This window comes from Astatotilapia calliptera, chromosome 3, assembly GCF_964374335.1.
Source record: "Astatotilapia calliptera chromosome 3, fAstCal68.1, whole genome shotgun sequence".
Taxonomy (NCBI): Eukaryota; Metazoa; Chordata; class Actinopteri; order Cichliformes; family Cichlidae; genus Astatotilapia; species Astatotilapia calliptera.
In genome coordinates, this window is record NC_137424.1 from 22,340,537 (window position 1) to 22,364,772 (window position 24,236).

A 24,236-nucleotide genomic window follows, 5' to 3' on the forward strand; every position below is an offset into this window, starting at 1 on the left:
AGTGGCCTGAGCAAGAGCCACAGGCCCTGGTGTGGTGTAAGTGGCCTCAGCCAGCAGCCACAGGCCCTGGTGTGGTGTAAGTGACCTCAGCCAGCAGCCACAGGCCCTGGTGTGGTGTAAGTGGCCTCAGCCAGCAGCCACAGGCCCTGGTGTGGTGTAAGTGGCCTCAGCCAGTGCCACAGGCCCTGGTGTGGTGTAAGTGGCCTGAGCAAGAGTCACAGACCCTGGTGTGGTGTAATTGGCCTCAATAGCAACTAATGCCCTGGTGTGGTGTAGGTGGCCTCAGCCAGCAGCCACAGGCCCTGGTGTGGTGTAAGTGGCCTCAGCCAGTGCCACAGGCCCTGGTGTGGTGTAAGTGGCCTGAGCAAGAGCCACAGACCCTGGTGTGGTGTAATTGGCCTCAATAGCAACTAATGCCCTGGTGTGGTGTAAGTGGCCTCAGCCAGCAGCCACAGGCCCTGGTGTGGTGTAAGTGGCCTCAGCCAGCAGCCACAGGCCCTGGTGTGGTGTAAGTGGCCTCAGCCAGCAGCCACAGGCCCTGGTGTGGTGTAAGTGGCCTCAGCCAGAGCCACAGGCCCTGGTGTGGTGTAAGTGGCCTCAGCCAGTGCCACAGGCCCTGGTGTGGTGTAAGTGGCCTGAGCAAGAGCCAAAGACCCTGGTGTGGTGTAATTGGCCTCAATAGCAACTTATGCCCTGGTGTGGTGTAAGTGGCCTCAGCCAGCAGCCACAGGCCCTGGTGTGGTGTAAGTGGCCTCAATAGCAACTAATGCCCTGGTGTGGTGTAAGTGGCCTCAGCCAGCAGCCACAGGCCCTGGTGTGGTGTAAGTGGCCTCAGCCAGCAGCCACAGGCCCTGGTGTGGTGTAAGTGGCCTGAGCAAGAGCCACAGGCCCTGGTGTGGTGTAAGTGGCCTCAGCCAGAAGCCACAGGCACTGGTGTGGTGTAAGGGGCCTCAATAGCAACTAATGCCCTGGTGTGGTGTAAGTGACCTCAGCCAGCAGCCACAGGCCCTGGTGTGGTGTAAGTGGCCTCAGCCAGCAGCCACAGGCCCTGGTGTGGTGTAAGTGGCCTCAGCCAGTGCCACAGACCCTGGTGTGGTGTAATTGGCCTCAATAGCAACTAATGCCCTGGTGTGGTGTAAGTGGCCTCAGCCAGCAGCCACAGGCCCTGGTGTGGTGTAAGTGGCCTCAGCCAGCAGCCACAGGCCCTGATGTGGTGTAAGTGGCCCCAGCCGGTCACTCAGGCCCTGGTGTGGTGTAGGTGGCATCAGCTAGCAGCACAAGACATTGGAAAACAGCCAAAAGCAATGTCGTTAATGTGCCCTCATTAATGGGCAGCTGCTTTTGGTCTTTTAATACACCCCTTCTCTGGATCAAAAGCGGTTCAATGACATGAAAATGAAAGGCTTACAGCACCAGGTATTCCCAGGTAGTCTCCCATCCAAGTACTAACCAAGCCCAGCCCTGCTTAGCTTCCGAGATCAGACGAGGTCGGGCGTGCTCAGGGTGGTATGGCCGTAAGCTGCTGGCCCCAGCACAATGTCTCAATTTATGGATTCAACTGATTAGGTGGCAAGTACCTGAAGTTACGAAGACAATCCTTTAACCATACCTGCATGTTTGCATAATACCCTAACCCAAAGGCTCAGTTTAGCATTTATCTAACAGCACAGGCCCTGGATTGTTGAAGATGGCCTCAGGAACCAGCACAGGGCCTGGTGTGTTGTACATGGCCACAGCTAGCAGCACAGGGCCTGGTGTGATGTGAGTGGCCTCGGCCAGAAGCCACAGGCACTGGTGTGGTGTAAGTGGCCTCAGCCAGCAGCCACAGGCCCTGGTGTGGTGTAAGTGGCCTCAGCCAGCAGCCACAGGCCCTGGTGTGGTGTAAGTGGCCTCAGCCAGCAGCCACAGGCCCTGGTGTGGTGTAAGTGGCCTCAGCCAGAGCCACAGGTCCTGGTGTGGTGTAAGTGGCCTCAGCCAGTGCCACAGGCCCTGGTGTGGTGTAAGTGGCCTCAGCCAGAAGCCACAGGCCCTGGTGTGGTGTAAGTGGCCTCAGCCAGCAGCCACAGGCCCTGGTGTGGTGTAATTGGCCTCAGCCAGAGCCACAGGTCCTGGTGTGGTGTAAGTGGCCTCAGCCAGTGCCACAGGCCCTGGTGTGGTGTAAGTGGCCTGAGCAAGAGCCACAGACCCTGGTGTGGTGTAATTGGCCTCAATAGCAACTAATGCCCTGGTGTGGTGTAGGTGGCCTCAGCCAGCAGCCACAGGCCCTGGTGTGGTGTAAGTGGCCTCAATAGCAACTAATGCCCTGGTGTGGTGTAAGTGGCCTCAGCCAGCAGCCACAGGCCCTGGTGTGGTGTAAGTGGCCTCAGCCAGAGCCACAGGTCCTGGTGTGGTGTAAGGGGCCTCAATAGCAACTAATGCCCTGGTGTGGTGTAAGTGACCTCAGCCAGCAGCCACAGGCCCTGGTGTGGTGTAAGTGGCCTCAGCCAGCAGCCACAGGCCCTGGTGTGGTGTAAGTGGCCTCAGCCAGCAGCCACAGACCCTGGTGTGGTGTAATTGGCCTCAATAGCAACTAATGCCCTGGTGTGGTGTAAGTGGCCTCAGCCAGCTGCCACAGGCCCTGGTGTGGTGTAAGTGGCCTCAGCCAGCAGCCACAGGCCCTGATGTGGTGTAAGTGGCCCCAGCCGGTCACTCAGGCCCTGGTGTGGTGTAGGTGGCATCAGCTAGCAGCACAAGACATTGGAAAACAGCCAAAAGCAATGTCGTTAATGTGCCCTCATTAATGGGCAGCTGCTTTTGGTCTTTTAATACACCCCTTCTCTGGATCAAAAGCGGTTCAATGACATGAAAATGAAAGGCTTACAGCACCAGGTATTCCCAGGTAGTCTCCCATCCAAGTACTAACCAAGCCCAGCCCTGCTTAGCTTCCGAGATCAGACGAGGTCGGGCGTGCTCAGGGTGGTATGGCCGTAAGCTGCTGGCCCCAGCACAATGTCTCAATTTATGGATTCAACTGATTAGGTGGCAAGTACCTGAAGTTACGAAGACAATCCTTTAACCATACCTGCATGTTTGCATAATACCCTAACCCAAAGGCTCAGTTTAGCATTTATCTAACAGCACAGGCCCTGGATTGTTGAAGATGGCCTCAGGAACCAGCACAGGGCCTGGTGTGTTGTACATGGCCACAGCTAGCAGCACAGGGCCTGGTGTGATGTGAGTGGCCTGAGCCAGAAGCCACAGGCACTGGTGTGGTGTAAGTGGCCTCAGCCAGCAGCCACAGGCCCTGGTGTGGTGTAAGTGGCCTCAGCCAGCAGCCACAGGCCCTGGTGTGGTGTAAGTGGCCTCAGCCAGCAGCCACAGGCCCTGGTGTGGTGTAAGTGGCCTCAGCCAGAGCCACAGGTCCTGGTGTGGTGTAAGTGGCCTCAGCCAGTGCCACAGGCCCTGGTGTGGTGTAAGTGGCCTCAGCCAGAAGCCACAGGCCCTGGTGTGGTGTAAGTGGCCTCAGCCAGCAGCCACAGGCCCTGGTGTGGTGTAATTGGCCTCAGCCAGAGCCACAGGTCCTGGTGTGGTGTAAGTGGCCTCAGCCAGTGCCACAGGCCCTGGTGTGGTGTAAGTGGCCTGAGCAAGAGCCACAGACCCTGGTGTGGTGTAATTGGCCTCAATAGCAACTAATGCCCTGGTGTGGTGTAGGTGGCCTCAGCCAGCAGCCACAGGCCCTGGTGTGGTGTAAGTGGCCTCAATAGCAACTAATGCCCTGGTGTGGTGTAAGTGGCCTCAGCCAGCAGCCACAGGCCCTGGTGTGGTGTAAGTGGCCTCAGCCAGAGCCACAGGTCCGGGTGTGGTGTAAGTGGCCTCAGCCAGAGCCACAGGTCCTGGTGTGGTGTAAGTGGCCTCAGCCAGTGCCACAGGCCCTGGTGTGGTGTAAGTGGCCTCAGCCAGCAGCCACAGGCCCTGGTGTGGTGTAAGTGGCCTCAGCCAGCAGCCACAGGCCCTGGTGTGGTGTAAGTGGCCTCAGCCAGCAGCCACAGGCCCTGGTGTGGTGTAAGTGGCCTCAGCCAGAGCCACAGGTCCTGGTGTGGTGTAAGTGGCCTCAGCCAGTGCCACAGGCCCTGGTGTGGTGTAAGTGGCCTGAGCAAGAGCCACAGACCCTGTTGTGGTGTAATTGGCCTCAATAGCAACTAAGGCCCTGGTGTGGTGTAGGTGGCCTCAGCCAGCAGCCACAGGCCCTGGTGTGGTGTAAGTGGCCTCAGCCAGTGCCACAGGCCCTGGTGTGGTGTAAGTGGCCTGAGCAAGAGCCACAGGCCCTGGTGTGGTGTAAGTGGCCTCAGCCAGCAGCCACAGGCCCTGGTGTGGTGTAAGTGGCCTGAGCAAGAGCCACAGGCCCTGGTGTGGTGTAAGTGGCCTCAGCCAGAAGCCACAGGCACTGGTGTGGTGTAAGTGCCCTCAGCCAGCAGCCACAGGCCCTGGTGTGGTGTAAGTGACCTCAGCCAGCAGCCACAGGCCCTGGTGTGGTGTAAGTGGCCTCAGCCAGCAGCCACAGGCCCTGGTGTGGTGTAAGTGGCCTCAGCCAGTGCCACAGGCCCTGGTGTGGTGTAAGTGGCCTGAGCAAGAGTCACAGACCCTGGTGTGGTGTAATTGGCCTCAATAGCAACTAATGCCCTGGTGTGGTGTAGGTGGCCTCAGCCAGCAGCCACAGGCCCTGATGTGGTGTAAGTGGCCCCAGCCGGTCACTCAGGCCCTGGTGTGGTGTAGGTGGCATCAGCTAGCAGCACAAGACATTGGAAAAGAGCCAAAATCAATGTCGTTAATGTGCCCTCATTAATGGGCAGCTGCTTTTGGTCTTTTAATACACCCCTTCTCTGGATCAAAAGCGGTTCAATGACATGAAAATGAAAGGCTTACAGCACCAGGTATTCCCAGGTAGTCTCCCATCCAAGTACTAACCAAGCCCAGCCCTGCTTAGCTTCCGAGATCAGACGAGGTCGGGCATGCTCAGGGTGGTATGGCCGTAAGCTGCTGGCCCCAGCACAATGTCTCAATTTATGGATTCAACTGATTAGGTGGCAAGTACCTGAAGTTACGAAGACAATCCTTTAACCATACCTGCATGTTTGCATAATACCCTAACCCAAAGGCTCAGTTTAGCATTTATCTAACAGCACAGGCCCTGGATTGTTGAAGATGGCCTCAGGAACCAGCACAGGGCCTGGTGTGTTGTACATGGCCACAGCTAGCAACACAGGGCCTGGTTTGGTGAAGATGGCCTCGGCCAGAAGCGCAGGGCCTGGTGTGATGTGAGTGGCCTGAGCAAGAGCCACAGGCCCTGGTGTGGTGTAAGTGGCCTCAGCCAGAAGCCACAGGCACTGGTGTGGTGTAAGTGGCCTCAGCCAGCAGCCACAGGCCCTGGTGTGGTGTAAGTGGCCTCAGCCAGCAGCCACAGGCCCTGGTGTGGTGTAAGTGGCCTCAGCCAGCAGCCACAGGCCCTGGTGTGGTGTAAGTGGCCTCAGCCAGCAGCCACAGGCCCTGGTGTGGTGTAAGTGGCCTCAGCCAGAGCCACAGGCCCTGGTGTAGTGTAAGTGGCCTCAGCCAGTGACACAGGCCCTGGTGTGGTGTAAGTGGCCTGAGCAAGAGCCACAGACCCTGGTGTGGTGTAAGTGGCCTCAATAGCAACTAATGCCCTGGTGTGGTGTAGGTGGCCTCAGCCAGCAGCCACAGGCCCTGGTGTGGTGTAAGTGGCCTCAGCCAGCAGCCACAGGCACTGGTGTGGTGTAAGTGGCCTCAGCCAGCAGCCACAGGCACTGGTGTGGTGTAAGTGGCCTCAGCCAGCAGCCACAGGCACTGGTGTGGTGTAAGTGGCCTCAGCCAGCAGCCACAGGCCCTGGTGTGGTGTAAGTGGCCTGAGCCAGCAGCCACAGGCCCTGGTGTGGTGTAAGTGGCCTCAGCCAGAAGCCACAGGCACTGGTGTGGTGTAAGTGCCCTCAGCCAGCAGCCACAGGCCCTGGTGTGGTGTAAGTGACCTCAGCCAGCAGCCACAGGCCCTGGTGTGGTGTAAGTGGCCTCAGCCAGCAGCCACAGGCCCTGGTGTGGTGTAAGTGGCCTCAGCCAGTGCCACAGGCCCTGGTGTGGTGTAAGTGGCCTGAGCAAGAGTCACAGACCCTGGTGTGGTGTAATTGGCCTCAATAGCAACTAATGCCCTGGTGTGGTGTAGGTGGCCTCAGCCAGCAGCCACAGGCCCTGGTGTGGTGTAAGTGGCCTCAGCCAGTGCCACAGGCCCTGGTGTGGTGTAAGTGGCCTGAGCAAGAGCCACAGGCCCTGGTGTGGTGTAAGTGGCCTCAGCCAGCAGCCACAGGCCCTGGTGTGGTGTAAGTGGCCTGAGCAAGAGCCACAGGCCCTGGTGTGGTGTAAGTCGCCTCAGCCAGAAGCCACAGGCACTGGTGTGGTGTAAGTGCCCTCAGCCAGCAGCCACAGGCCCTGGTGTGGTGTAAGTGACCTCAGCCAGCAGCCACAGGCCCTGGTGTGGTGTAAGTGGCCTCAGCCAGCAGCCACAGGCCCTGGTGTGGTGTAAGTGGCCTCAGCCAGTGCCACAGGCCCTGGTGTGGTGTAAGTGGCCTGAGCAAGAGTCACAGACCCTGGTGTGGTGTAATTGGCCTGAATAGCAACTAATGCCCTGGTGTGGTGTAGGTGGCCTCAGCCTGCAGCCACAGGCCCTGATGTGGTGTAAGTGGCCCCAGCCGGTCACTCAGGCCCTGGTGTGGTGTAGGTGGCATCAGCTAGCAGCACAAGACATTGGAAAAGAGCCAAAATCAATGTCGTTAATGTGCCCTCATTAATGGGCAGCTGCTTTTGGTCTTTTAATACACCCCTTCTCTGGATCAAAAGCGGTTCAATGACATGAAAATGAAAGGCTTACAGCACCAGGTATTCCCAGGTAGTCTCCCATCCAAGTACTAACCAAGCCCAGCCCTGTTTAGCTTCCGAGATCAGACGAGGTCGGGCATGCTCAGGGTGGTATGGCCGTAAGCTGCTGGCCCCAGCACAATGTCTCAATTTATGGATTCAACTGATTAGGTGGCAAGTACCTGAAGTTACGAAGACAATCCTTTAACCATACCTGCATGTTTGCATAATACCCTAACCCAAAGGCTCAGTTTAGCATTTATCTAACAGCACAGGCCCTGGATTGTTGAAGATGGCCTCAGGAACCAGCACAGGGCCTGGTGTGTTGTACATGGCCACAGCTAGCAGCACAGGGCCTGGTTTGGTGAAGATGGCCTCGGCCAGAAGCGCAGGGCCTGGTGTGATGTGAGTGGCCTGAGCAAGAGCCACAGGCCCTGGTGTGGTGTAAGTGGCCTCAGCCAGAAGCCACAGGCACTGGTGTGGTGTAAGTGGCCTCAGCCAGTAGCCACAGGCCCTGGTGTGGTGTAAGTGGCCTCAGCCAGCAGCCACAGGCCCTGGTGTGGTGTAAGTGGCCTCAGCCAGCAGCCACAGGCCCTGGTGTGGTGTAAGTGGCCTCAGCCAGCAGCCACAGGCCCTGGTGTGGTGTAAGTGGCCTCAGCCAGAGCCACAGGCCCTGGTGTAGTGTAAGTGGCCTCAGCCAGTGCCACAGGCCCTGGTGTGGTGTAAGTGGCCTGAGCAAGAGCCACAGACCCTGGTGTGGTGTAATTGGCCTCAATAGCAACTAATGCCCTGTTGTGGTGTATGTGGCCTCAGCCAGCAGCCACAGGCCCTGGTGTGGTGTAAGTGGCCTCAGCCAGTGCCACAGGCCCTGGTGTGGTGTAAGGGGCCTCATTAGCAACTAATGCCCTGGTGTGGTGTAAGTGGCCTCAGCCAGCAGCCACAGGCACTGGTGTGGTGTAAGTGGCCTCAGCCAGCAGCCACAGGCCCTGGTGTGGTGTAAGTGGCCTCAGCCAGCAGCCACAGGCCCTGGTGTGGTGTAAGTGGCCTGAGCCAGCAGCCACAGGCCCTGGTGTGGTGTAAGTGGCCTCAGCCAGAAGCCACAGGCACTGGTGTGGTGTAAGTGCCCTCAGCCAGCAGCCACAGGCCCTGGTGTGGTGTAAGTGACCTCAGCCAGCAGCCACAGGCCCTGGTGTGGTGTAAGTGGCCTCAGCCAGCAGCCACAGGCCCTGGTGTGGTGTAAGTGGCCTCAGCCAGTGCCACAGGCCCTGGTGTGGTGTAAGTGGCCTGAGCAAGAGTCACAGACCCTGGTGTGGTGTAATTGGCCTCAATAGCAACTAATGCCCTGGTGTGGTGTAGGTGGCCTCAGCCAGCAGCCACAGGCCCTGGTGTGGTGTAAGTGGCCTCAGCCAGTGCCACAGGCCCTGGTGTGGTGTAAGTGGCCTGAGCAAGAGCCACAGGCCCTGGTGTGGTGTAAGTGGCCTCAGCCAGCAGCCACAGGCCTTGGTGTGGTGTAAGTGGCCTGAGCAAGAGCCACAGGCCCTGGTGTGGTGTAAGTGGCCTCAGCCAGAAGCCACAGGCACTGGTGTGGTGTAAGTGGCCTCAGCCAGTGCCACAGGCCCTGGTGTGGTGTAAGTGGCCTGAGCAAGAGCCACAGGCCCTGGTGTGGTGTAAGTGGCCTCAGCCAGCAGCCACAGGCCTTGGTGTGGTGTAAGTGGCCTGAGCAAGAGCCACAGGCCCTGGTGTGGTGTAAGTGGCCTCAGCCAGCAGCCACAGGCCCTGGTGTGGTGTAAGTGACCTCAGCCAGCAGCCACAGGCCCTGGTGTGGTGTAAGTGGCCTCAGCCAGCAGCCACAGGCCCTGGTGTGGTGTAAGTGGCCTCAGCCAGTGCCACAGGCCCTGGTGTGGTGTAAGTGGCCTGAGCAAGAGTCACAGACCCTGGTGTGGTGTAATTGGCCTCAATAGCAACTAATGCCCTGGTGTGGTGTAGGTGGCCTCAGCCAGCAGCCACAGGCCCTGGTGTGGTGTAAGTGGCCTCAGCCAGTGCCACAGGCCCTGGTGTGGTGTAAGTGGCCTGAGCAAGAGCCACAGACCCTGGTGTGGTGTAATTGGCCTCAATAGCAACTAATGCCCTGGTGTGGTGTAAGTGGCCTCAGCCAGCAGCCACAGGCCCTGGTGTGGTGTAAGTGGCCTCAGCCAGCAGCCACAGGCCCTGATGTGGTGTAAGTGGCCCCAGCCGGTCACTCAGGCCCTGGTGTGGTGTCGGTGGCATCAGCTAGCAGCACAAGACATTGGAAAACAGCCAAAAGCAATGTCGTTAATGTGCCCTCATTAATGGGCAGCTGCTTTTGGTCTTTTAATACACCCCTTCTCTGGATCAAAAGCGGTTCAATGACATGAAAATGAAAGGCTTACAGCACCAGGTATTCCCAGGTAGTCTCCCATCCAAGTACTAACCAAGCCCAGCCCTGCTTAGCTTCCGAGATCAGACGAGGTCGGGCGTGCTCAGGGTGGTATGGCCGTAAGCTGCTGGCCCCAGCACAATGTCTCAATTTATGGATTCAACTGATTAGGTGGCAAGTACCTGAAGTTACGAAGACAATCCTTTAACCATACCTGCATGTTTGCATAATACCCTAACCCAAAGGCTCAGTTTAGCATTTATCTAACAGCACAGGCCATGGATTGTTGAAGATGGCCTCAGGAACCAGCACAGGGCCTGGTGTGTTGTACATGGCCACAGCTAGCAGCACAGGGCCTGGTTTGGTGAAGATGGCCTCGGCCAGAAGCGCAGGGCCTGGTGTGATGTGAGTGGCCTGAGCAAGAGCCACAGGCCCTGGTGTGGTGTAAGTGGCCTCAGCCAGAAGCCACAGGCACTGGTGTGGTGTAAGTGGCCTCAGCCAGCAGCCACAGGCCCTGGTGTGGTGTAAGTGGCCTCAGCCAGCAGCCACAGGCCCTGGTGTGGTGTAAGTGGCCTCAGCCAGCAGCCACAGGCCCTGGTGTGGTGTAAGTGGCCTCAGCCAGAGCCACAGGCCCTGGTGTGGTGTAAGTGGCCTCAGCCAGTGCCACAGGCCCTGGTGTGGTGTAAGTGGCCTGAGCAAGAGCCAAAGACCCTGGTGTGGTGTAATTGGCCTCAATAGCAACTTATGCCCTGGTGTGGTGTAAGTGGCCTCAGCCAGCAGCCACAGGCCCTGGTGTGGTGTAAGTGGCCTCAGCCAGCAGCCACAGGCCCTGGTGTGGTGTAAGTGGCCTGAGCAAGAGCCACAGGCCCTGGTGTGGTGTAAGTGGCCTCAGCCAGAAGCCACAGGCACTGGTGTGGTGTAAGGGGCCTCAATAGCAACTAATGCCCTGGTGTGGTGTAAGTGACCTCAGCCAGCAGCCACAGGCCCTGGTGTGGTGTAAGTGGCCTCAGCCAGCAGCCACAGGCCCTGGTGTGGTGTAAGTGGCCTCAGCCAGTGCCACAGACCCTGGTGTGGTGTAATTGGCCTCAATAGCAACTAATGCCCTGGTGTGGTGTAAGTGGCCTCAGCCAGCAGCCACAGGCCCTGGTGTGGTGTAAGTGGCCTCAGCCAGCAGCCACAGGCCCTGGTGTGGTGTAAGTGGCCTCAATAGCAACTAATGCCCTGGTGTGGTGTAAGTGGCCTCAGCCAGCAGCCACAGGCCCTGGTGTGGTGTAAGTGGCCTCAGCCAGAGCCACAGGTCCGGGTGTGGTGTAAGTGGCCTCAGCCAGAGCCACAGGTCCTGGTGTGGTGTAAGTGGCCTCAGCCAGTGCCACAGGCCCTGGTGTGGTGTAAGTGGCCTCAGCCAGCAGCCACAGGCCCTGGTGTGGTGTAAGTGGCCTCAGCCAGCAGCCACAGGCCCTGGTGTGGTGTAAGTGGCCTCAGCCAGCAGCCACAGGCCCTGGTGTGGTGTAAGTGGCCTCAGCCAGCAGCCACAGGCCCTGGTGTGGTGTAAGTGGCCTCAGCCAGAGCCACAGGTCCTGGTGTGGTGTAAGTGGCCTCAGCCAGTGCCACAGGCCCTGGTGTGGTGTAAGTGGCCTGAGCAAGAGCCACAGACCCTGTTGTGGTGTAATTGGCCTCAATAGCAACTAAGGCCCTGGTGTGGTGTAGGTGGCCTCAGCCAGCAGCCACAGGCCCTGGTGTGGTGTAAGTGGCCTCAGCCAGAGCCACAGGTCCTGGTGTGGTGTAAGTGGCCTCAGCCAGTGCCACAGGCCCTGGTGTGGTGTAAGTGGCCTGAGCAAGAGCCACAGACCCTGTTGTGGTGTAATTGGCCTCAATAGCAACTAAGGCCCTGGTGTGGTGTAGGTGGCCTCAGCCAGCAGCCACAGGCCCTGGTGTGGTGTAAGTGGCCTCAGCCAGCAGCCACAGGCCCTGGTGTGGTGTAAGTGGCCTCAGCCAGCAGCCACAGGCCCTGATGTGGTGTACGTGGCCCCAGCTGGTCACTCAGGCCCTGGTGTGGTGTAGGTGGCATCAGCTAGCAGCACAAGACATTGGAAAACAGCCAAAAGCAATGTCGTTAATGTGCCCTCATTAATGGGCAGCTGCTTTTGGTCTTTTAATACACCCCTTCTCTGGATCAAAAGCGGTTCAATGGCATGAAAATGAAAGGCTTACAGCACCAGGTATTCCCAGGCGGTCTCCCATCCAAGTACTAACCAAGCCCAGCCCTGCTTAGCTTCCGAGATCAGACGAGGTCGGGCGTGCTCAGGGTGGTATGGCCGTAAGCTGCTGGCCCCAGCACAATGTCTCAATTTATGGATTCAACTGATTAGGTGGCAAGTACCTGAAGTTACGAAGACAATCCTTTAACCATACCTGCATGTTTGCATAATACCCTAACCCAAAGGCTCAGTTTAGCATTTATCTAACAGCACAGGCCCTGGATTGTTGAAGATGGCCTCAGGAACCAGCACAGGGCCTGGTGTGTTGTACATGGCCACAGCTAGCAGCACAGGGCCTGGTTTGGTGAAGATGGCCTCGGCCAGAAGCGCAGGGCCTGGTGTGATGTGAGTGGCCTGAGCAAGAGCCACAGGCCCTGGTGTGGTGTAAGTGGCCTCAGCCAGAAGCCACAGGCACTGGTGTGGTGTAAGTGGCCTCAGCCAGCAGCCACAGGCCCTGGTGTGGTGTAAGTGGCCTCAGCCAGCAGCCACAGGCCCTGGTGTGGTGTAAGTGGCCTCAGCCAGCAGCCACAGGCCCTGGTGTGGTGTAAGTGGCCTCAGCCAGAGCCACAGGCCCTGGTGCGGTGTAAGTGGCCTCAGCCAGTGCCACAGGCCCTGGTGTGGTGTAAGTGGCCTGAGCAAGAGCCACAGGCCCTGGTGTGGTGTAAGTGGCCTCAGCCAGCAGCCACAGGCCCTGGTGTGGTGTAAGTGGCCTCAGCCAGCAGCCACAGGCCCTGGTGTGGTGTAAGTGGCCTCAGCCAGCAGCCACAGGCCCTGGTGTGGTGTAAGTGGCCTCAGCCAGAGCCACAGGCCCTGGTGTAGTGTAAGTGGCCTCAGCCAGTGCCACAGGCCCTGGTGTGGTGTAAGTGGCCTGAGCAAGAGCCACAGACCCTGGTGTGGTGTAATTGGCCTCAATAGCAACTAATGCCCTGGTGTGGTGTAGGTGGCCTCAGCCAGCAGCCACAGGCCCTGGTGTGGTGTAAGTGGCCTCAGCCAGTGCCACAGGCCCTGGTGTGGTGTAAGGGGCCTCAATAGCAACTAATGCCCTGGTGTGGTGTAAGTGGCCTCAGCCAGCAGCCACAGGCACTGGTGTGGTGTAAGTGCCCTCAGCCAGCAGCCACAGGCCCTGGTGTGGTGTAAGTGGCCTCAGCCAGCAGCCACAGGCCCTGGTGTGGTGTAAGTGGCCTCAGCCAGCAGCACAGGCCCTGGTGTGGTGTAAGTGGCCTGAGCAAGAGCCACAGGCCCTGGTGTGGTGTAAGTGGCCTCAGCCAGAAGCCACAGGCACTGGTGTGGTGTAAGTGCCCTCAGCCAGCAGCCACAGGCCCTGGTGTGGTGTAAGTGACCTCAGCCAGCAGCCACAGGCCCTGGTGTGGTGTAAGTGGCCTCAGCCAGCAGCCACAGGCCCTGGTGCGGTGTAAGTGGCCTCAGCCAGTGCCACAGGCCCTGGTGTGGTGTAAGTGGCCTGAGCAAGAGCCACAGACCCTGGTGTGGTGTAATTGGCCTCAATAGCAACTAATGCCCTGGTGTGGTGTAAGTGGCCTCAGCCAGCAGCCACAGGCCCTGGTGTGGTGTAAGTGGCCTCAGCCAGCAGCCACAGGCCCTGATGTGGTGTAAGTGGCCCCAGCCGGTCACTCAGGCCCTGGTGTGGTGTAGGTGGCATCAGCTAGCAGCACAAGACATTGTAAAACAGCCAAAAGCAATGTCGTTAATGTGCCATCATTAATGGGCAGCTGCTTTTGGTCTTTTAATACACCCCTTCTCTGGATCAAAAGCGGTTCAATGACATGAAAATGAAAGGCTTACAGCACCAGGTAGTCTCCCATCCAAGTACAAACCAAGCCCAGCCCTGCTTAGCTTCCGAGATCAGACGAGGTCGGGCGTGCTCAGGGTGGTATGGCCGTAAGCTGCTGGCCCCAGCACAATGTCTCAATTTATGGATTCAACTGATTAGGTGGCAAGTACCTGAAGTTACGAAGACAATCCTATAACCATACCTGCATGTTTGCATAATACCCTAACCCAAAGGCTCAGTTTAGCATTTATCCAACAGCACAGGCCCTGGATTGTTGAAGATGGCCTCAGGAACCAGAACAGGGCCTGGTGTGTTGTACATGGCCACAGCTAGCAGCACAGGGCCTGGTTTGGTGAAGATGGCCTCAGCCAGAAGCACAGGGCCTGGTGTGATATGAGTGGCCTGAGCAAGAGCCACAGGCCCTGGTGTGGAGTAAGTGGCCTGAGCAAGAGCCACAGGCCCTGGTGTGGTGTAAGTGGCCTGAGCAAGAGCAACAGGCCCTGGTGTGGTGTAATTGGCCTCAATAGCAACTAAGGCCCTGGTGTGGTGTATGTGACCTCAGCCAGCAGCCACAGGCCCTGGTGTGGTGTAAGTGGCCTCAGAAGCAAATAAGGCCGTGGTGTTGTGTATGTGGCCTCAGCCAGCAGCCACAGGCCCTTGGTGTGGTGTAAGTGGCCTCAGCCAGCAGCCACAGGCCCTGGTGTGGTGTGGGTGGCCTCAGCCAGCAGCCACAGGCCCTTGGTGTGGTGTAAGTCGCCTCATCCAGCAGCCACAGGCCCTGATGTGGTGTAAGTGGCCTCAGCCAGAGCCACAGGCCCTGGTGTGGTGTAAGTGGCCTCAGCCAGAGCCACAGGGTCTGGTGTGATATGAGTGGCCTGAGCAAGAGCCACAGGCCCTGGTGTGGTGTAAGTGGCCTCAGCCAGCAGCCACAGGCCCTGGTGTGGTGTGGGTGGCCTCAGCCAGCAGCCACAGGCCCTTGGTGTGGTGTAAGTCGCCTCATCCAGCAGCCACAGGCCCTGATGTGGTGTAAGTGGCCTCAGCCAGAGCCACAGGCCCTGGTGTGGTGTAAGTGGCCTCAGCCAGAGCCACAGGCCCTGATGTGGTGTAAGTGGCCCCAGCCGGTCACTCAGGCCCTGGTGTGGTGTAGGTGGCATCAGCTAGCAGCACAAGACATTGGAAAACAGCCAAAAGCAGTGTCGTTAATGTGCCCTCATTAATGGGCAGCTGCTTTTGGTCTTTTAATACACCCCTTCTCTGGATCAAAAGCGGTTCAATGACATGAAAATGAAAGGCTTACAGCACCAGGTATTCCCAGGCAGTCTCCCATCCAAGTACTAACCAAGCCCAGCCCTTCTTAGCTTCCGAGATCAGACGAGGTCGGGCGTGCTCAGGGTGGTATGGCCGTAAGCTGCTGGCCCCAGCACAATGTCTCAATTTATGGATTCAACTGATTAGGTGGCAAGTACCTGAAGTTACGAAGACAATCCTATAACCATACCTGCATGTTTGCATAATACCCTAACCCAAAGGCTCAGTTTGGCATTTATCTAACAGCACAGGCCCTGGATTGTTGAAGATGGCCTCAGGAACCAGCACAGGGCCTGGTGTGTTGTACATGGCCACAGCAAGCAGCACAGGGCCTGGTTTGGTGAAGATGGCCTCGGCCAGAAGCACAGGGTCTGGTGTGATATGAGTGGCCTGAGCAAGAGCCACAGGCCCTGGTGTGGTGTAAGTGGCCTCAGCCAGCAGCCACAGGCCCTGGTGTGGTGTGGGTGGCCTCAGCCAGCAGCCACAGGCCCTTGTGTGGTGTAAGTGGCCTCAGCCAGCAGCCACAGGCCCTGGTGTGGTGTAAGTGACCTCAGCCAGTGCCACAGGCCCTGGTGTGGTGTAATTGGCCTCAATAGCAACTAAGGCCCTGGTGTTGTGTATGTGGCCTCAGCCAGCAGCCACAGGCCCTGGTGTGGTGTAAGTGGCCTCAATAGCAACTAATGCCCTGGTGTGGTGTAAGTGGCCTCAGCCAGCAGCCACAGGCACTGGTGTGGTGTAAGTGCCCTCAGCCAGCAGCCACAGGCCCTGGTGTGGTGTAAGTGGCATGAGCAAGAGCCACAGGCACTGGTGTGGTGTAAGTGGCCTCAGCCAGAAGCCACAGGCACTGGTGTGGTGTAAGTGCCCTCAGCCAGCAGCCACAGGCCCTGGTGTGGTGTAAGTGGCCTCAGCCAGCAGCCACAGGCCCTGGTGTGGTGTAAGTGGCCTCAGCCAGCAGCCACAGGCCCTGGTGTGGTGTAAGTGGCCTCAGCCAGTGCCACAGGCCCTGGTGTGGTGTAAGTGGCCTGAGCAAGAGCCACAGACCCTGGTGTGGTGTAATTGGCCTCAATAGCAACTAATGCCCTGGTGTGGTGTAAGTGGCCTCAGCCAGCAGCCACAGGCCCTGGTGTGGTGTAAGTGGCCTCAGCCAGCAGCCACAGGCCCTGATGTGGTGTAAGTGGCCCCAGCCGGTCACTCAGGCCCTGGTGTGGTGTAGGTGGCATCAGCTAGCAGCACAAGACATTGGAAAACAGCCAAAAGCAATGTCGTTAATGTGCCCTCATTAATGGGCAGCTGCTTTTGGTCTTTTAATACACCCCTTCTCTGGATCAAAAGCGGTTCAAAGACATGAAAATGAAAGGCTTACAGCACCTGGTATTCCAAGGAAGTCTCCCATCCAAGTACTAACCAAGAACAGCCCTGCTTAGCTTCCGAGATCAGACGTGGTCGGGCATGCTCAGGGTGGTATGGCCCTAAGCTGCTGGCCACAGCACAATGTCTCAATTTATGGATTCAAGTGATTAGGTGGCAAGTACCTGGAGTTACGAAGACAATCCTATAACCATACCTGCATGTTTGCATAATACCCTAACCCAAAGGCTCAGTTTAGCATTTATCCAACAGCACAGGCCCTGGATTGTTGAAGATGGCCTCAGGAACAAGAACAGGGCCTGGTGTGTTGTACATGGTCACAGCTAGCAGCACAGGGCCTGGTTTGGTGAAGATGGCCTCGGCCAGAAGCACAGGGCCTGGTGTGATATGAGTGGCCTGAGCAAGAGCCACAGGCCCTGGTGTGGTGTAAGTGGCCTGAGCAAGAGCCACAGGCCCTGGTGTGGTGTAAGTGGCCTCAGCCAGAGCCACAGGCCCTGGTGTGGTGTAAGTGGCCTCAGAAGCAAATAAGGCCGTGGTGTGGTGTAAGTGGCCTCAGCCAGAGCCACAGGCCCTGGTGTGGTGTAAGTGGCCTCAATAGCAACTAAGGCCCTGGTGTTGTGTAAGTGGCCTCATCCAGCAGCCACAGGCCTTGGTGTGGTGTAAGTCGCCTCATCCAGCAGCCACAGGCCCTGGTGTGGTGTAAGTGGCCTGAGCAAGAGCCACAGACCCTGGTGTGGTGTAATTGGCCTCAATAGCAAGTAAGGCCCTGGTGTGGTGTAGGTGGCCTCAGCCAGCAGCCACAGGCCCTGGTGTGGTGTAAGTGGCCCCAGCCGGTCACTCTGGCCCTGGTGTGGTGTAAGTGGCATCAGCTAGCAGCACAAGACATTGGAAAACAGCCAAAAGCAATGTCGTTAATGTGCCCTCATTAATGGGCAGCTGCTTTTGGTCTTTTAATACACCCCTTCTCTGGATCAAAAGCGGTTCAATGACATGAAAATGAAAGGCTTACAGCACTAGGTATTCCAAGGAAGTCTCCCATCCAAGTACTAACCAAGCCCAGCCCTGCTTAGCTTCCGAGATCAGACGAGGTCGGGCGTGCTCAGGGTGGTATGGCCGTAAGCTGCTGGCCCCAGCACAATGTCTCAATTTATGGATTCAACTGATTAGGTGGCAAGTACCTGAAGTTACGAAGACAATCCTATAACCATACCTGCATGTTTGCATAATACCCTAACCCAAAGGCTCAGTTTAGCATTTATCCAACAGCACAGGCCCTGGATTGTTGAAGATGGCCTCAGGAACCAGAACAGGGCCTGGTGTGTTGTACATGGCCACAGCTAGCAGCACAGGGCCTGGTTTGGTGAAGATGGCCTCGGCCAGAAGCACAGGGCCTGGTGTGATATGAGTGGCCTGAGCAAGAGCCACAGGCCCTGGTGTGGAGTAAGTGGCCTGAGCAAGAGCCACAGGCCCTGGTGTGGTGTAAGTGGCCTGAGCAAGAGCAACAGGCCCTGGTGTGGTGTAATTGGCCTCAATAGCAACTAAGGCCCTGGTGTGGTGTATGTGGCCTCAGCCAGCAGCCACAGGCCCTGGTGTGGTGTAAGTGGCCTCAGAAGCAAAAAAGGCCATGGTGTTGTGTATGTGGCCTCAGCCAGCAGCCACAGGCCCTTGGTGTGGTGTAAGTGGCCTCAGCCAGCAGCCACAGGCCCTGGTGTGGTGTAGGTGGCCTCAGCCAGCAGCCACAGGCCCTTGGTGTGGTGTAAGTCGCCTCATCCAGCAGCCACAGGCCCTGATGTGGTGTAAGTGGCCTCAGCCAGAGCCACAGGCCCTGGTGTGGTGTAAGTGGCCTCAGCCAGAGCCACAGGGTCTGGTGTGATATGAGTGGCCTGAGCAAGAGCCACAGGCCCTGGTGTGGTGTAAGTGGCCTCAGCCAGAAGCCACAGGCACTGGTGTGGTGTAAGTGGCCTCAGCCAGCAGCCACAGGCCCTGGTGTGGTGTAAGTGGCCTCAGCCAGCAGCCACAGGCCCTGGTGTGGTGTAAGTGGCCTCAGCCAGCAGCCACAGGCCCTGGTGTGGTGTAAGTGGCCTCAGCCAGAGCCACAGGCCCTGGTGTAGTGTAAGTGGCCTCAGCCAGTGCCACAGGCCCTGGTGTGGTGTAAGTGGCCTGAGCAAGAGCCACAGACCCTGGTGTGGTGTAATTGGCCTCAATAGCAACTAATGCCCTGGTGTGGTGTAGGTGGCCTCAGCCAGCAGCCACAGGCCCTGGTGTGGTGTAAGTGGCCTCAGCCAGTGCCACAGGCCCTGGTGTGGTGTAAGGGGCCTCAATAGCAACTAATGCCCTGGTGTGGTGTAAGTGGCCTCAGCCAGCAGCCACAGGCACTGGTGTGGTGTAAGTGGCCTCAGCCAGCAGCCACAGGCCCTGGTGTGGTGTAAGTGGCCTCAGCCAGCAGCCACAGGCCCTGGTGTGGTGTAAGTGGCCTGAGCCAGCAGCCACAGGCCCTGGTGTGGTGTAAGTGGCCTCAGCCAGAAGCCACAGGCACTGGTGTGGTGTAAGTGCCCTCAGCCAGCAGCCACAGGCCCTGGTGTGGTGTAAGTGACCTCAGCCAGCAGCCACAGGCCCTGGTGTGGTGTAAGTGGCCTCAGCCAGCAGCCACAGGCCCTGGTGTGGTGTAAGTGGCCTCAGCCAGTGCCACAGGCCCTGGTGTGGTGTAAGTGGCCTGAGCAAGAGTCACAGACCCTGGTGTGGTGTAATTGGCCTCAATAGCAACTAATGCCCTGGTGTGGTGTAGGTGGCCTCAGCCAGCAGCCACAGGCCCTGGTGTGGTTTAAGTGGCCTCAGCCAGTGCCACAGGCCCTGGTGTGGTGTAAGTGGCCTGAGCAAGAGCCACAGGCCCTGGTGTGGTGTAAGTGGCCTCAGCCAGCAGCCACAGGCCCTGGTGTGGTGTAAGTGGCCTGAGCAAGAGCCACAGGCTCTGGTGTGGTGTAAGTGGCCTCAGCCAGAAGCCACAGGCACTGGTGTGGTGTAAGTGCCCTCAGCCAGCAGCCACAGGCCCTGGTGTGGTGTAAGTGACCTCAGCCAGCAGCCACAGGCCCTGGTGTGGTGTAAGTGGCCTCAGCCAGCAGCCACAGGCCCTGGTGTGGTGTAAGTGGCCTCAGCCAGTGCCACAGGCCCTGGTGTGGTGTAAGTGGCCTGAGCAAGAGTCACAGACCCTGGTGTGGTGTAATTGGCCTCAATAGCAACTAATGCCCTGGTGTGGTGTAGGTGGCCTCAGCCAGCAGCCACAGGCCCTGATGTGGTGTAAGTGGCCCCAGCCGGTCACTCAGGCCCTGGTGTGGTGTAGGTGGCATCAGCTAGCAGCACAAGACATTGGAAAAGAGCCAAAATCAATGTCGTTAATGTGCCCTCATTAATGGGCAGCTGCTTTTGGTCTTTTAATACACCCCTTCTCTGGATCAAAAGCGGTTCAATGACATGAAAATGAAAGGCTTACAGCACCAGGTATTCCCAGGTAGTCTCCCATCCAAGTACTAACCAAGCCCAGCCCTGCTTAGCTTCCGAGATCAGACGAGGTCGGGCATGCTCAGGGTGGTATGGCCGTAAGCTGCTGGCCCCAGCACAATGTCTCAATTTATGGATTCAACTGATTAGGTGGCAAGTACCTGAAGTTACGAAGACAATCCTTTAACCATACCTGCATGTTTGCATAATACCCTAACCCAAAGGCTCAGTTTAGCATTTATCTAACAGCACAGGCCCTGGATTGTTGAAGATGGCCTCAGGAACCAGCACAGGGCCTGGTGTGTTGTACATGGCCACAGCTAGCAGCACAGGGCCTGGTTTGGTGAAGATGGCCTCGGCCAGAAGCGCAGGGCCTGGTGTGATGTGAGTGGCCTGAGCAAGAGCCACAGGCCCTGGTGTGGTGTAAGTGGCCTCAGCCAGAAGCCACAGGCACTGGTGTGGTGTAAGTGGCCTCAGCCAGCAGCCACAGGCCCTGGTGTGGTGTAAGTGGCCTCAGCCAGCAGCCACAGGCCCTGGTGTGGTGTAAGTGGCCACAGCCAGCAGCCACAGGCCCTGGTGTGGTGTAAGTGGCCTCAGCCAGCAGCCACAGGCCCTGGTGTGGTGTAAGTGGCCTCAGCCAGAGCCACAGGCCCTGGTGTAGTGTAAGTGGCCTCAGCCAGTGCCACAGGCCCTGGTGTGGTGTAAGTGGCCTGAGCAAAAGCCACAGACCCTGGTGTGGTGTAATTGGCCTCAATTGCAACTAATGCCCTGTTGTGGTGTATGTGGCCTCAGCCAGCAGCCACAGGCCCTGGTGTGGTGTAAGTGGCCTCAGCCAGTGCCACAGGCCCTGGTGTGGTGTAAGGGGCCTCAATAGCAACTAATGCCCTGGTGTGGTGTAAGTGGCCTCAGCCAGCAGCCACAGGCACTGGTGTGGTGTAAGTGGCCTCAGCCAGCAGCCACAGGCCCTGGTGTGGTGTAAGTGGCCTCAGCCAGCAGCCACAGGCCCTGGTGTGGTGTAAGTGGCCTGAGCCAGCAGCCACAGGCCCTGGTGTGGTGTAAGTGGCCTCAGCCAGAAGCCACAGGCACTGGTGTGGTGTAAGTGCCCTCAGCCAGCAGCCACAGGCACTGGTGTGGTGTAAGTGACCTCAGCCAGTGCCACAGGCCCTGGTGTGGTGTAAGTGGCCTGAGCAAGAGCCAAAGACCCTGGTGTGGTGTAATTGGCCTCAATAGCAACTTATGCCCTGGTGTGGTGTAAGTGGCCTCAGCCAGCAGCCACAGGCCCTGGTGTGGTGTAAGTGGCCTCAATAGCAACTAATGCCCTGGTGTGGTGTAAGTGGCCTCAGCCAGCAGCCACAGGCCCTGGTGTGGTGTAAGTGGCCTCAGCCAGCAGCCACAGGCCCTGGTGTGGTGTAAGTGGCCTGAGCAAGAGCCACAGACCCTGGTGTGGTGTAATTGGCCTCAATAGCAACTAATGCCCTGTTGTGGTGTATGTGGCCTCAGCCAGCAGCCACAGGCCCTGGTGTGGTGTAAGTGGCCTCAGCCAGTGCCACAGGCCCTGGTGTGGTGTAAGGGGCCTCAATAGCAACTAATGCCCTGGTGTGGTGTAAGTGGCCTCAGCCAGCAGCCACAGGCACTGGTGTGGTGTAAGTGGCCTCAGCCAGCAGCCACAGGCCCTGGTGTGGTGTAAGTGGCCTCAGCCAGCAGCCACAGGCCCTGGTGTGGTGTAAGTGGCCTGAGCCAGCAGCCACAGGCCCTGGTGTGGTGTAAGTGGCCTCAGCCAGAAGCCACAGGCACTGGTGTGGTGTAAGTGCCCTCAGCCAGCAGCCACAGGCCCTGGTGTGGTGTAAGTGACCTCAGCCAGCAGCCACAGGCCCTGGTGTGGTGTAAGTGGCCTCAGCCAGCAGCCACAGGCCCTGGTGTGGTGTAAGTGGCCTCAGCCAGTGCCACAGGCCCTGGTGTGGTGTAAGTGGCCTGAGCAAGAGTCACAGACCCTGGTGTGGTGTAATTGGCCTCAATAGCAACTAATGCCCTGGTGTGGTGTAGGTGGCCTCAGCCAGCAGCCACAGGCCCTGGTGTGGTGTAAGTGGCCTCAGCCAGTGCCACAGGCCCTGGTGTGGTGTAAGTGGCCTGAGCAAGAGCCACAGGCCCTGGTGTGGTGTAAGTGGCCTCAGCCAGCAGCCACAGGCCTTGGTGTGGTGTAAGTGGCCTGAGCAAGAGCCACAGGCCCTGGTGTGGTGTAAGTGGCCTCAGCCAGAAGCCACAGGCACTGGTGTGGTGTAAGTGCCCTCAGCCAGCAGCCACAGGCCCTGGTGTGGTGTAAGTGACCTCAGCCAGCAGCCACAGGCCCTGGTGTGGTGTAAGTGGCCTCAGCCAGCAGCCACAGGCCCTGGTGTGGTGTAAGTGGCCTCAGCCAGTGCCACAGGCCCTGGTGTGGTGTAAGTGGCCTGAGCAAGAGTCACAGACCCTGGTGTGGTGTAATTGGCCTCAATAGCAACTAATGCCCTGGTGTGGTGTAGGTGGCCTCAGCCAGCAGCCACAGGCCCTGGTGTGGTGTAAGTGGCCTCAGCCAGTGCCACAGGCCCTGGTGTGGTGTAAGTGGCCTGAGCAAGAGCCACAGACCCTGGTGTGGTGTAATTGGCCTCAATAGCAACTAATGCCCTGGTGTGGTGTAAGTGGCCTCAGCCAGCAGCCACAGGCCCTGGTGTGGTGTAAGTGGCCTCAGCCAGCAGCCACAGGCCCTGATGTGGTGTAAGTGGCCCCAGCCGGTCACTCAGGCCCTGGTGTGGTGTCGGTGGCATCAGCTAGCAGCACAAGACATTGGAAAACAGCCAAAAGCAATGTCGTTAATGTGCCCTCATTAATGGGCAGCTGCTTTTGGTCTTTTAATACACCCCTTCTCTGGATCAAAAGCGGTTCAATGACATGAAAATGAAAGGCTTACAGCACCAGGTATTCCCAGGTAGTCTCCCATCCAAGTACTAACCAAGCCCAGCCCTGCTTAGCTTCCGAGATCAGACGAGGTCGGGCGTGCTCAGGGTGGTATGGCCGTAAGCTGCTGGCCCCAGCACAATGTCTCAATTTATGGATTCAACTGATTAGGTGGCAAGTACCTGAAGTTACGAAGACAATCCTTTAACCATACCTGCATGTTTGCATAATACCCTAACCCAAAGGCTCAGTTTAGCATTTATCTAACAGCACAGGCCATGGATTGTTGAAGATGGCCTCAGGAACCAGCACAGGGCCTGGTGTGTTGTACATGGCCACAGCTAGCAGCACAGGGCCTGGTTTGGTGAAGATGGCCTCGGCCAGAAGCGCAGGGCCTGGTGTGATGTGAGTGGCCTGAGCAAGAGCCACAGGCCCTGGTGTGGTGTAAGTGGCCTCAGCCAGAAGCCACAGGCACTGGTGTGGTGTAAGTGGCCTCAGCCAGCAGCCACAGGCCCTGGTGTGGTGTAAGTGGCCTCAGCCAGAGCCACAGGCCCTGGTGTGGTGTAAGTGGCCTCAGCCAGTGCCACAGGCCCTGGTGTGGTGTAAGTGGCCTGAGCAAGAGCCAAAGACCCTGGTGTGGTGTAATTGGCCTCAATAGCAACTTATGCCCTGGTGTGGTGTAAGTGGCCTCAGCCAGCAGCCACAGGCCCTGGTGTGGTGTAAGTGGCCTCAGCCAGCAGCCACAGGCCCTGGTGTGGTGTAAGTGGCCTGAGCAAGAGCCACAGGCCCTGGTGTGGTGTAAGTGGCCTCAGCCAGAAGCCACAGGCACTGGTGTGGTGTAAGGGGCCTCAATAGCAACTAATGCCCTGGTGTGGTGTAAGTGACCTCAGCCAGCAGCCACAGGCCCTGGTGTGGTGTAAGTGGCCTCAGCCAGCAGCCACAGGCCCTGGTGTGGTGTAAGTGGCCTCAGCCAGAGCCACAGGCCCTGGTGTAGTGTAAGTGGCCTCAGCCAGTGCCACAGGCCCTGGTGTGGTGTAAGTGGCCTGAGCAAGAGCCACAGACCCTGGTGTGGTGTAATTGGCCTCAGCCAGCAGCCACAGGCCCTGGTGTGGTGTAAGTGGCCTCAGCCAGAGCCACAGGCCCTGGTGTAGTGTAAGTGGCCTCAGCCAGTGCCACAGGCCCTGGTGTGGTGTAAGTGGCCTGAGCAAGAGCCACAGACCCTGGTGTGGTGTAATTGGCCTCAATAGCAACTAATGCCCTGGTGTGGTGTAGGTGGCCTCAGCCAGCAGCCACAGGCCCTGGTGTGGTGTAAGTGGCCTCAGCCAGTGCCACAGGCCCTGGTGTGGTGTAAGGGGCCTCAATAGCAACTAATGCCCTGGTGTGGTGTAAGTGGCCTCAGCCAGCAGCCACAGGCACTGGTGTGGTGTAAGTGGCCTCAGCCAGCAGCCACAGGCCCTGGTGTGGTGTAAGTGGCCTCAGCCAGCAGCCACAGGCCCTGGTGTGGTGTAAGTGGCCTGAGCCAGCAGCCACAGGCCCTGGTGTGGTGTAAGTGGCCTCAGCCAGAAGCCACAGGCCCTGGTGTGGTGTAAGTGGCCTCAGCAAGCAGCCACAGGCCCTGGTGTGGTGTAAGTGGCCTCAGCCAGTGCCACAGGCCCTGGTGTGGTGTAAGTGGCCTGAGCAAGAGTCACAGACCCTGGTGTGGTGTAATTGGCCTCAATAGCAACTAATGCCCTGGTGTGGTGTAGGTGGCCTCAGCCAGCAGCCACAGGCCCTGGTGTGGTTTAAGTGGCCTCAG

General features: G+C 58.2%; 10 non-coding genes and 2 pseudogenes across 10 annotated transcripts; all 12 read right to left on the reverse strand.

Moving 5' to 3' along the window:
- Positions 1 to 1,401: 1,401 nt before the first annotated feature.
- On the reverse strand, positions 1,402 to 1,520 carry LOC145427493 (5S ribosomal RNA). Its single transcript, XR_013908036.1, has one exon. It is a non-coding gene; the product is annotated as a 5S ribosomal RNA (ribosomal RNA).
- Positions 1,521 to 2,853: 1,333 nt separating this feature from the next.
- On the reverse strand, positions 2,854 to 2,972 carry LOC145427494 (5S ribosomal RNA). The gene has a single exon (XR_013908037.1). It is a non-coding gene; the product is annotated as a 5S ribosomal RNA (ribosomal RNA).
- A 1,923-nt stretch (positions 2,973 to 4,895) lies between these two features.
- On the reverse strand, positions 4,896 to 5,014 carry LOC145426649 (5S ribosomal RNA). Its single transcript, XR_013907359.1, has one exon. It is a non-coding gene; the product is annotated as a 5S ribosomal RNA (ribosomal RNA).
- Positions 5,015 to 6,903: 1,889 nt separating this feature from the next.
- Positions 6,904 to 7,022, reverse strand: LOC145426870 (5S ribosomal RNA). The gene has a single exon (XR_013907591.1). It is a non-coding gene; the product is annotated as a 5S ribosomal RNA (ribosomal RNA).
- Positions 7,023 to 9,301: 2,279 nt separating this feature from the next.
- On the reverse strand, positions 9,302 to 9,420 carry LOC145427496 (5S ribosomal RNA). Its single transcript, XR_013908038.1, has one exon. It is a non-coding gene; the product is annotated as a 5S ribosomal RNA (ribosomal RNA).
- Positions 9,421 to 11,499: 2,079 nt separating this feature from the next.
- LOC145427819 (5S ribosomal RNA) lies at positions 11,500 to 11,618 on the reverse strand. The gene has a single exon (XR_013908361.1). It is a non-coding gene; the product is annotated as a 5S ribosomal RNA (ribosomal RNA).
- A 1,728-nt stretch (positions 11,619 to 13,346) lies between these two features.
- LOC145427450 (5S ribosomal RNA) lies at positions 13,347 to 13,455 on the reverse strand (annotated as a pseudogene).
- Positions 13,456 to 14,632: 1,177 nt separating this feature from the next.
- Positions 14,633 to 14,751, reverse strand: LOC145427020 (5S ribosomal RNA). The gene has a single exon (XR_013907744.1). It is a non-coding gene; the product is annotated as a 5S ribosomal RNA (ribosomal RNA).
- Positions 14,752 to 16,006: 1,255 nt separating this feature from the next.
- Positions 16,007 to 16,125, reverse strand: LOC145427424 (5S ribosomal RNA; annotated as a pseudogene).
- An 895-nt stretch (positions 16,126 to 17,020) lies between these two features.
- LOC145426582 (5S ribosomal RNA) lies at positions 17,021 to 17,139 on the reverse strand. The gene has a single exon (XR_013907292.1). It is a non-coding gene; the product is annotated as a 5S ribosomal RNA (ribosomal RNA).
- A 2,359-nt stretch (positions 17,140 to 19,498) lies between these two features.
- On the reverse strand, positions 19,499 to 19,617 carry LOC145426650 (5S ribosomal RNA). The gene has a single exon (XR_013907360.1). It is a non-coding gene; the product is annotated as a 5S ribosomal RNA (ribosomal RNA).
- Positions 19,618 to 22,447: 2,830 nt separating this feature from the next.
- LOC145427497 (5S ribosomal RNA) lies at positions 22,448 to 22,566 on the reverse strand. The gene has a single exon (XR_013908039.1). It is a non-coding gene; the product is annotated as a 5S ribosomal RNA (ribosomal RNA).
- Positions 22,567 to 24,236: the final 1,670 nt, after the last annotated feature.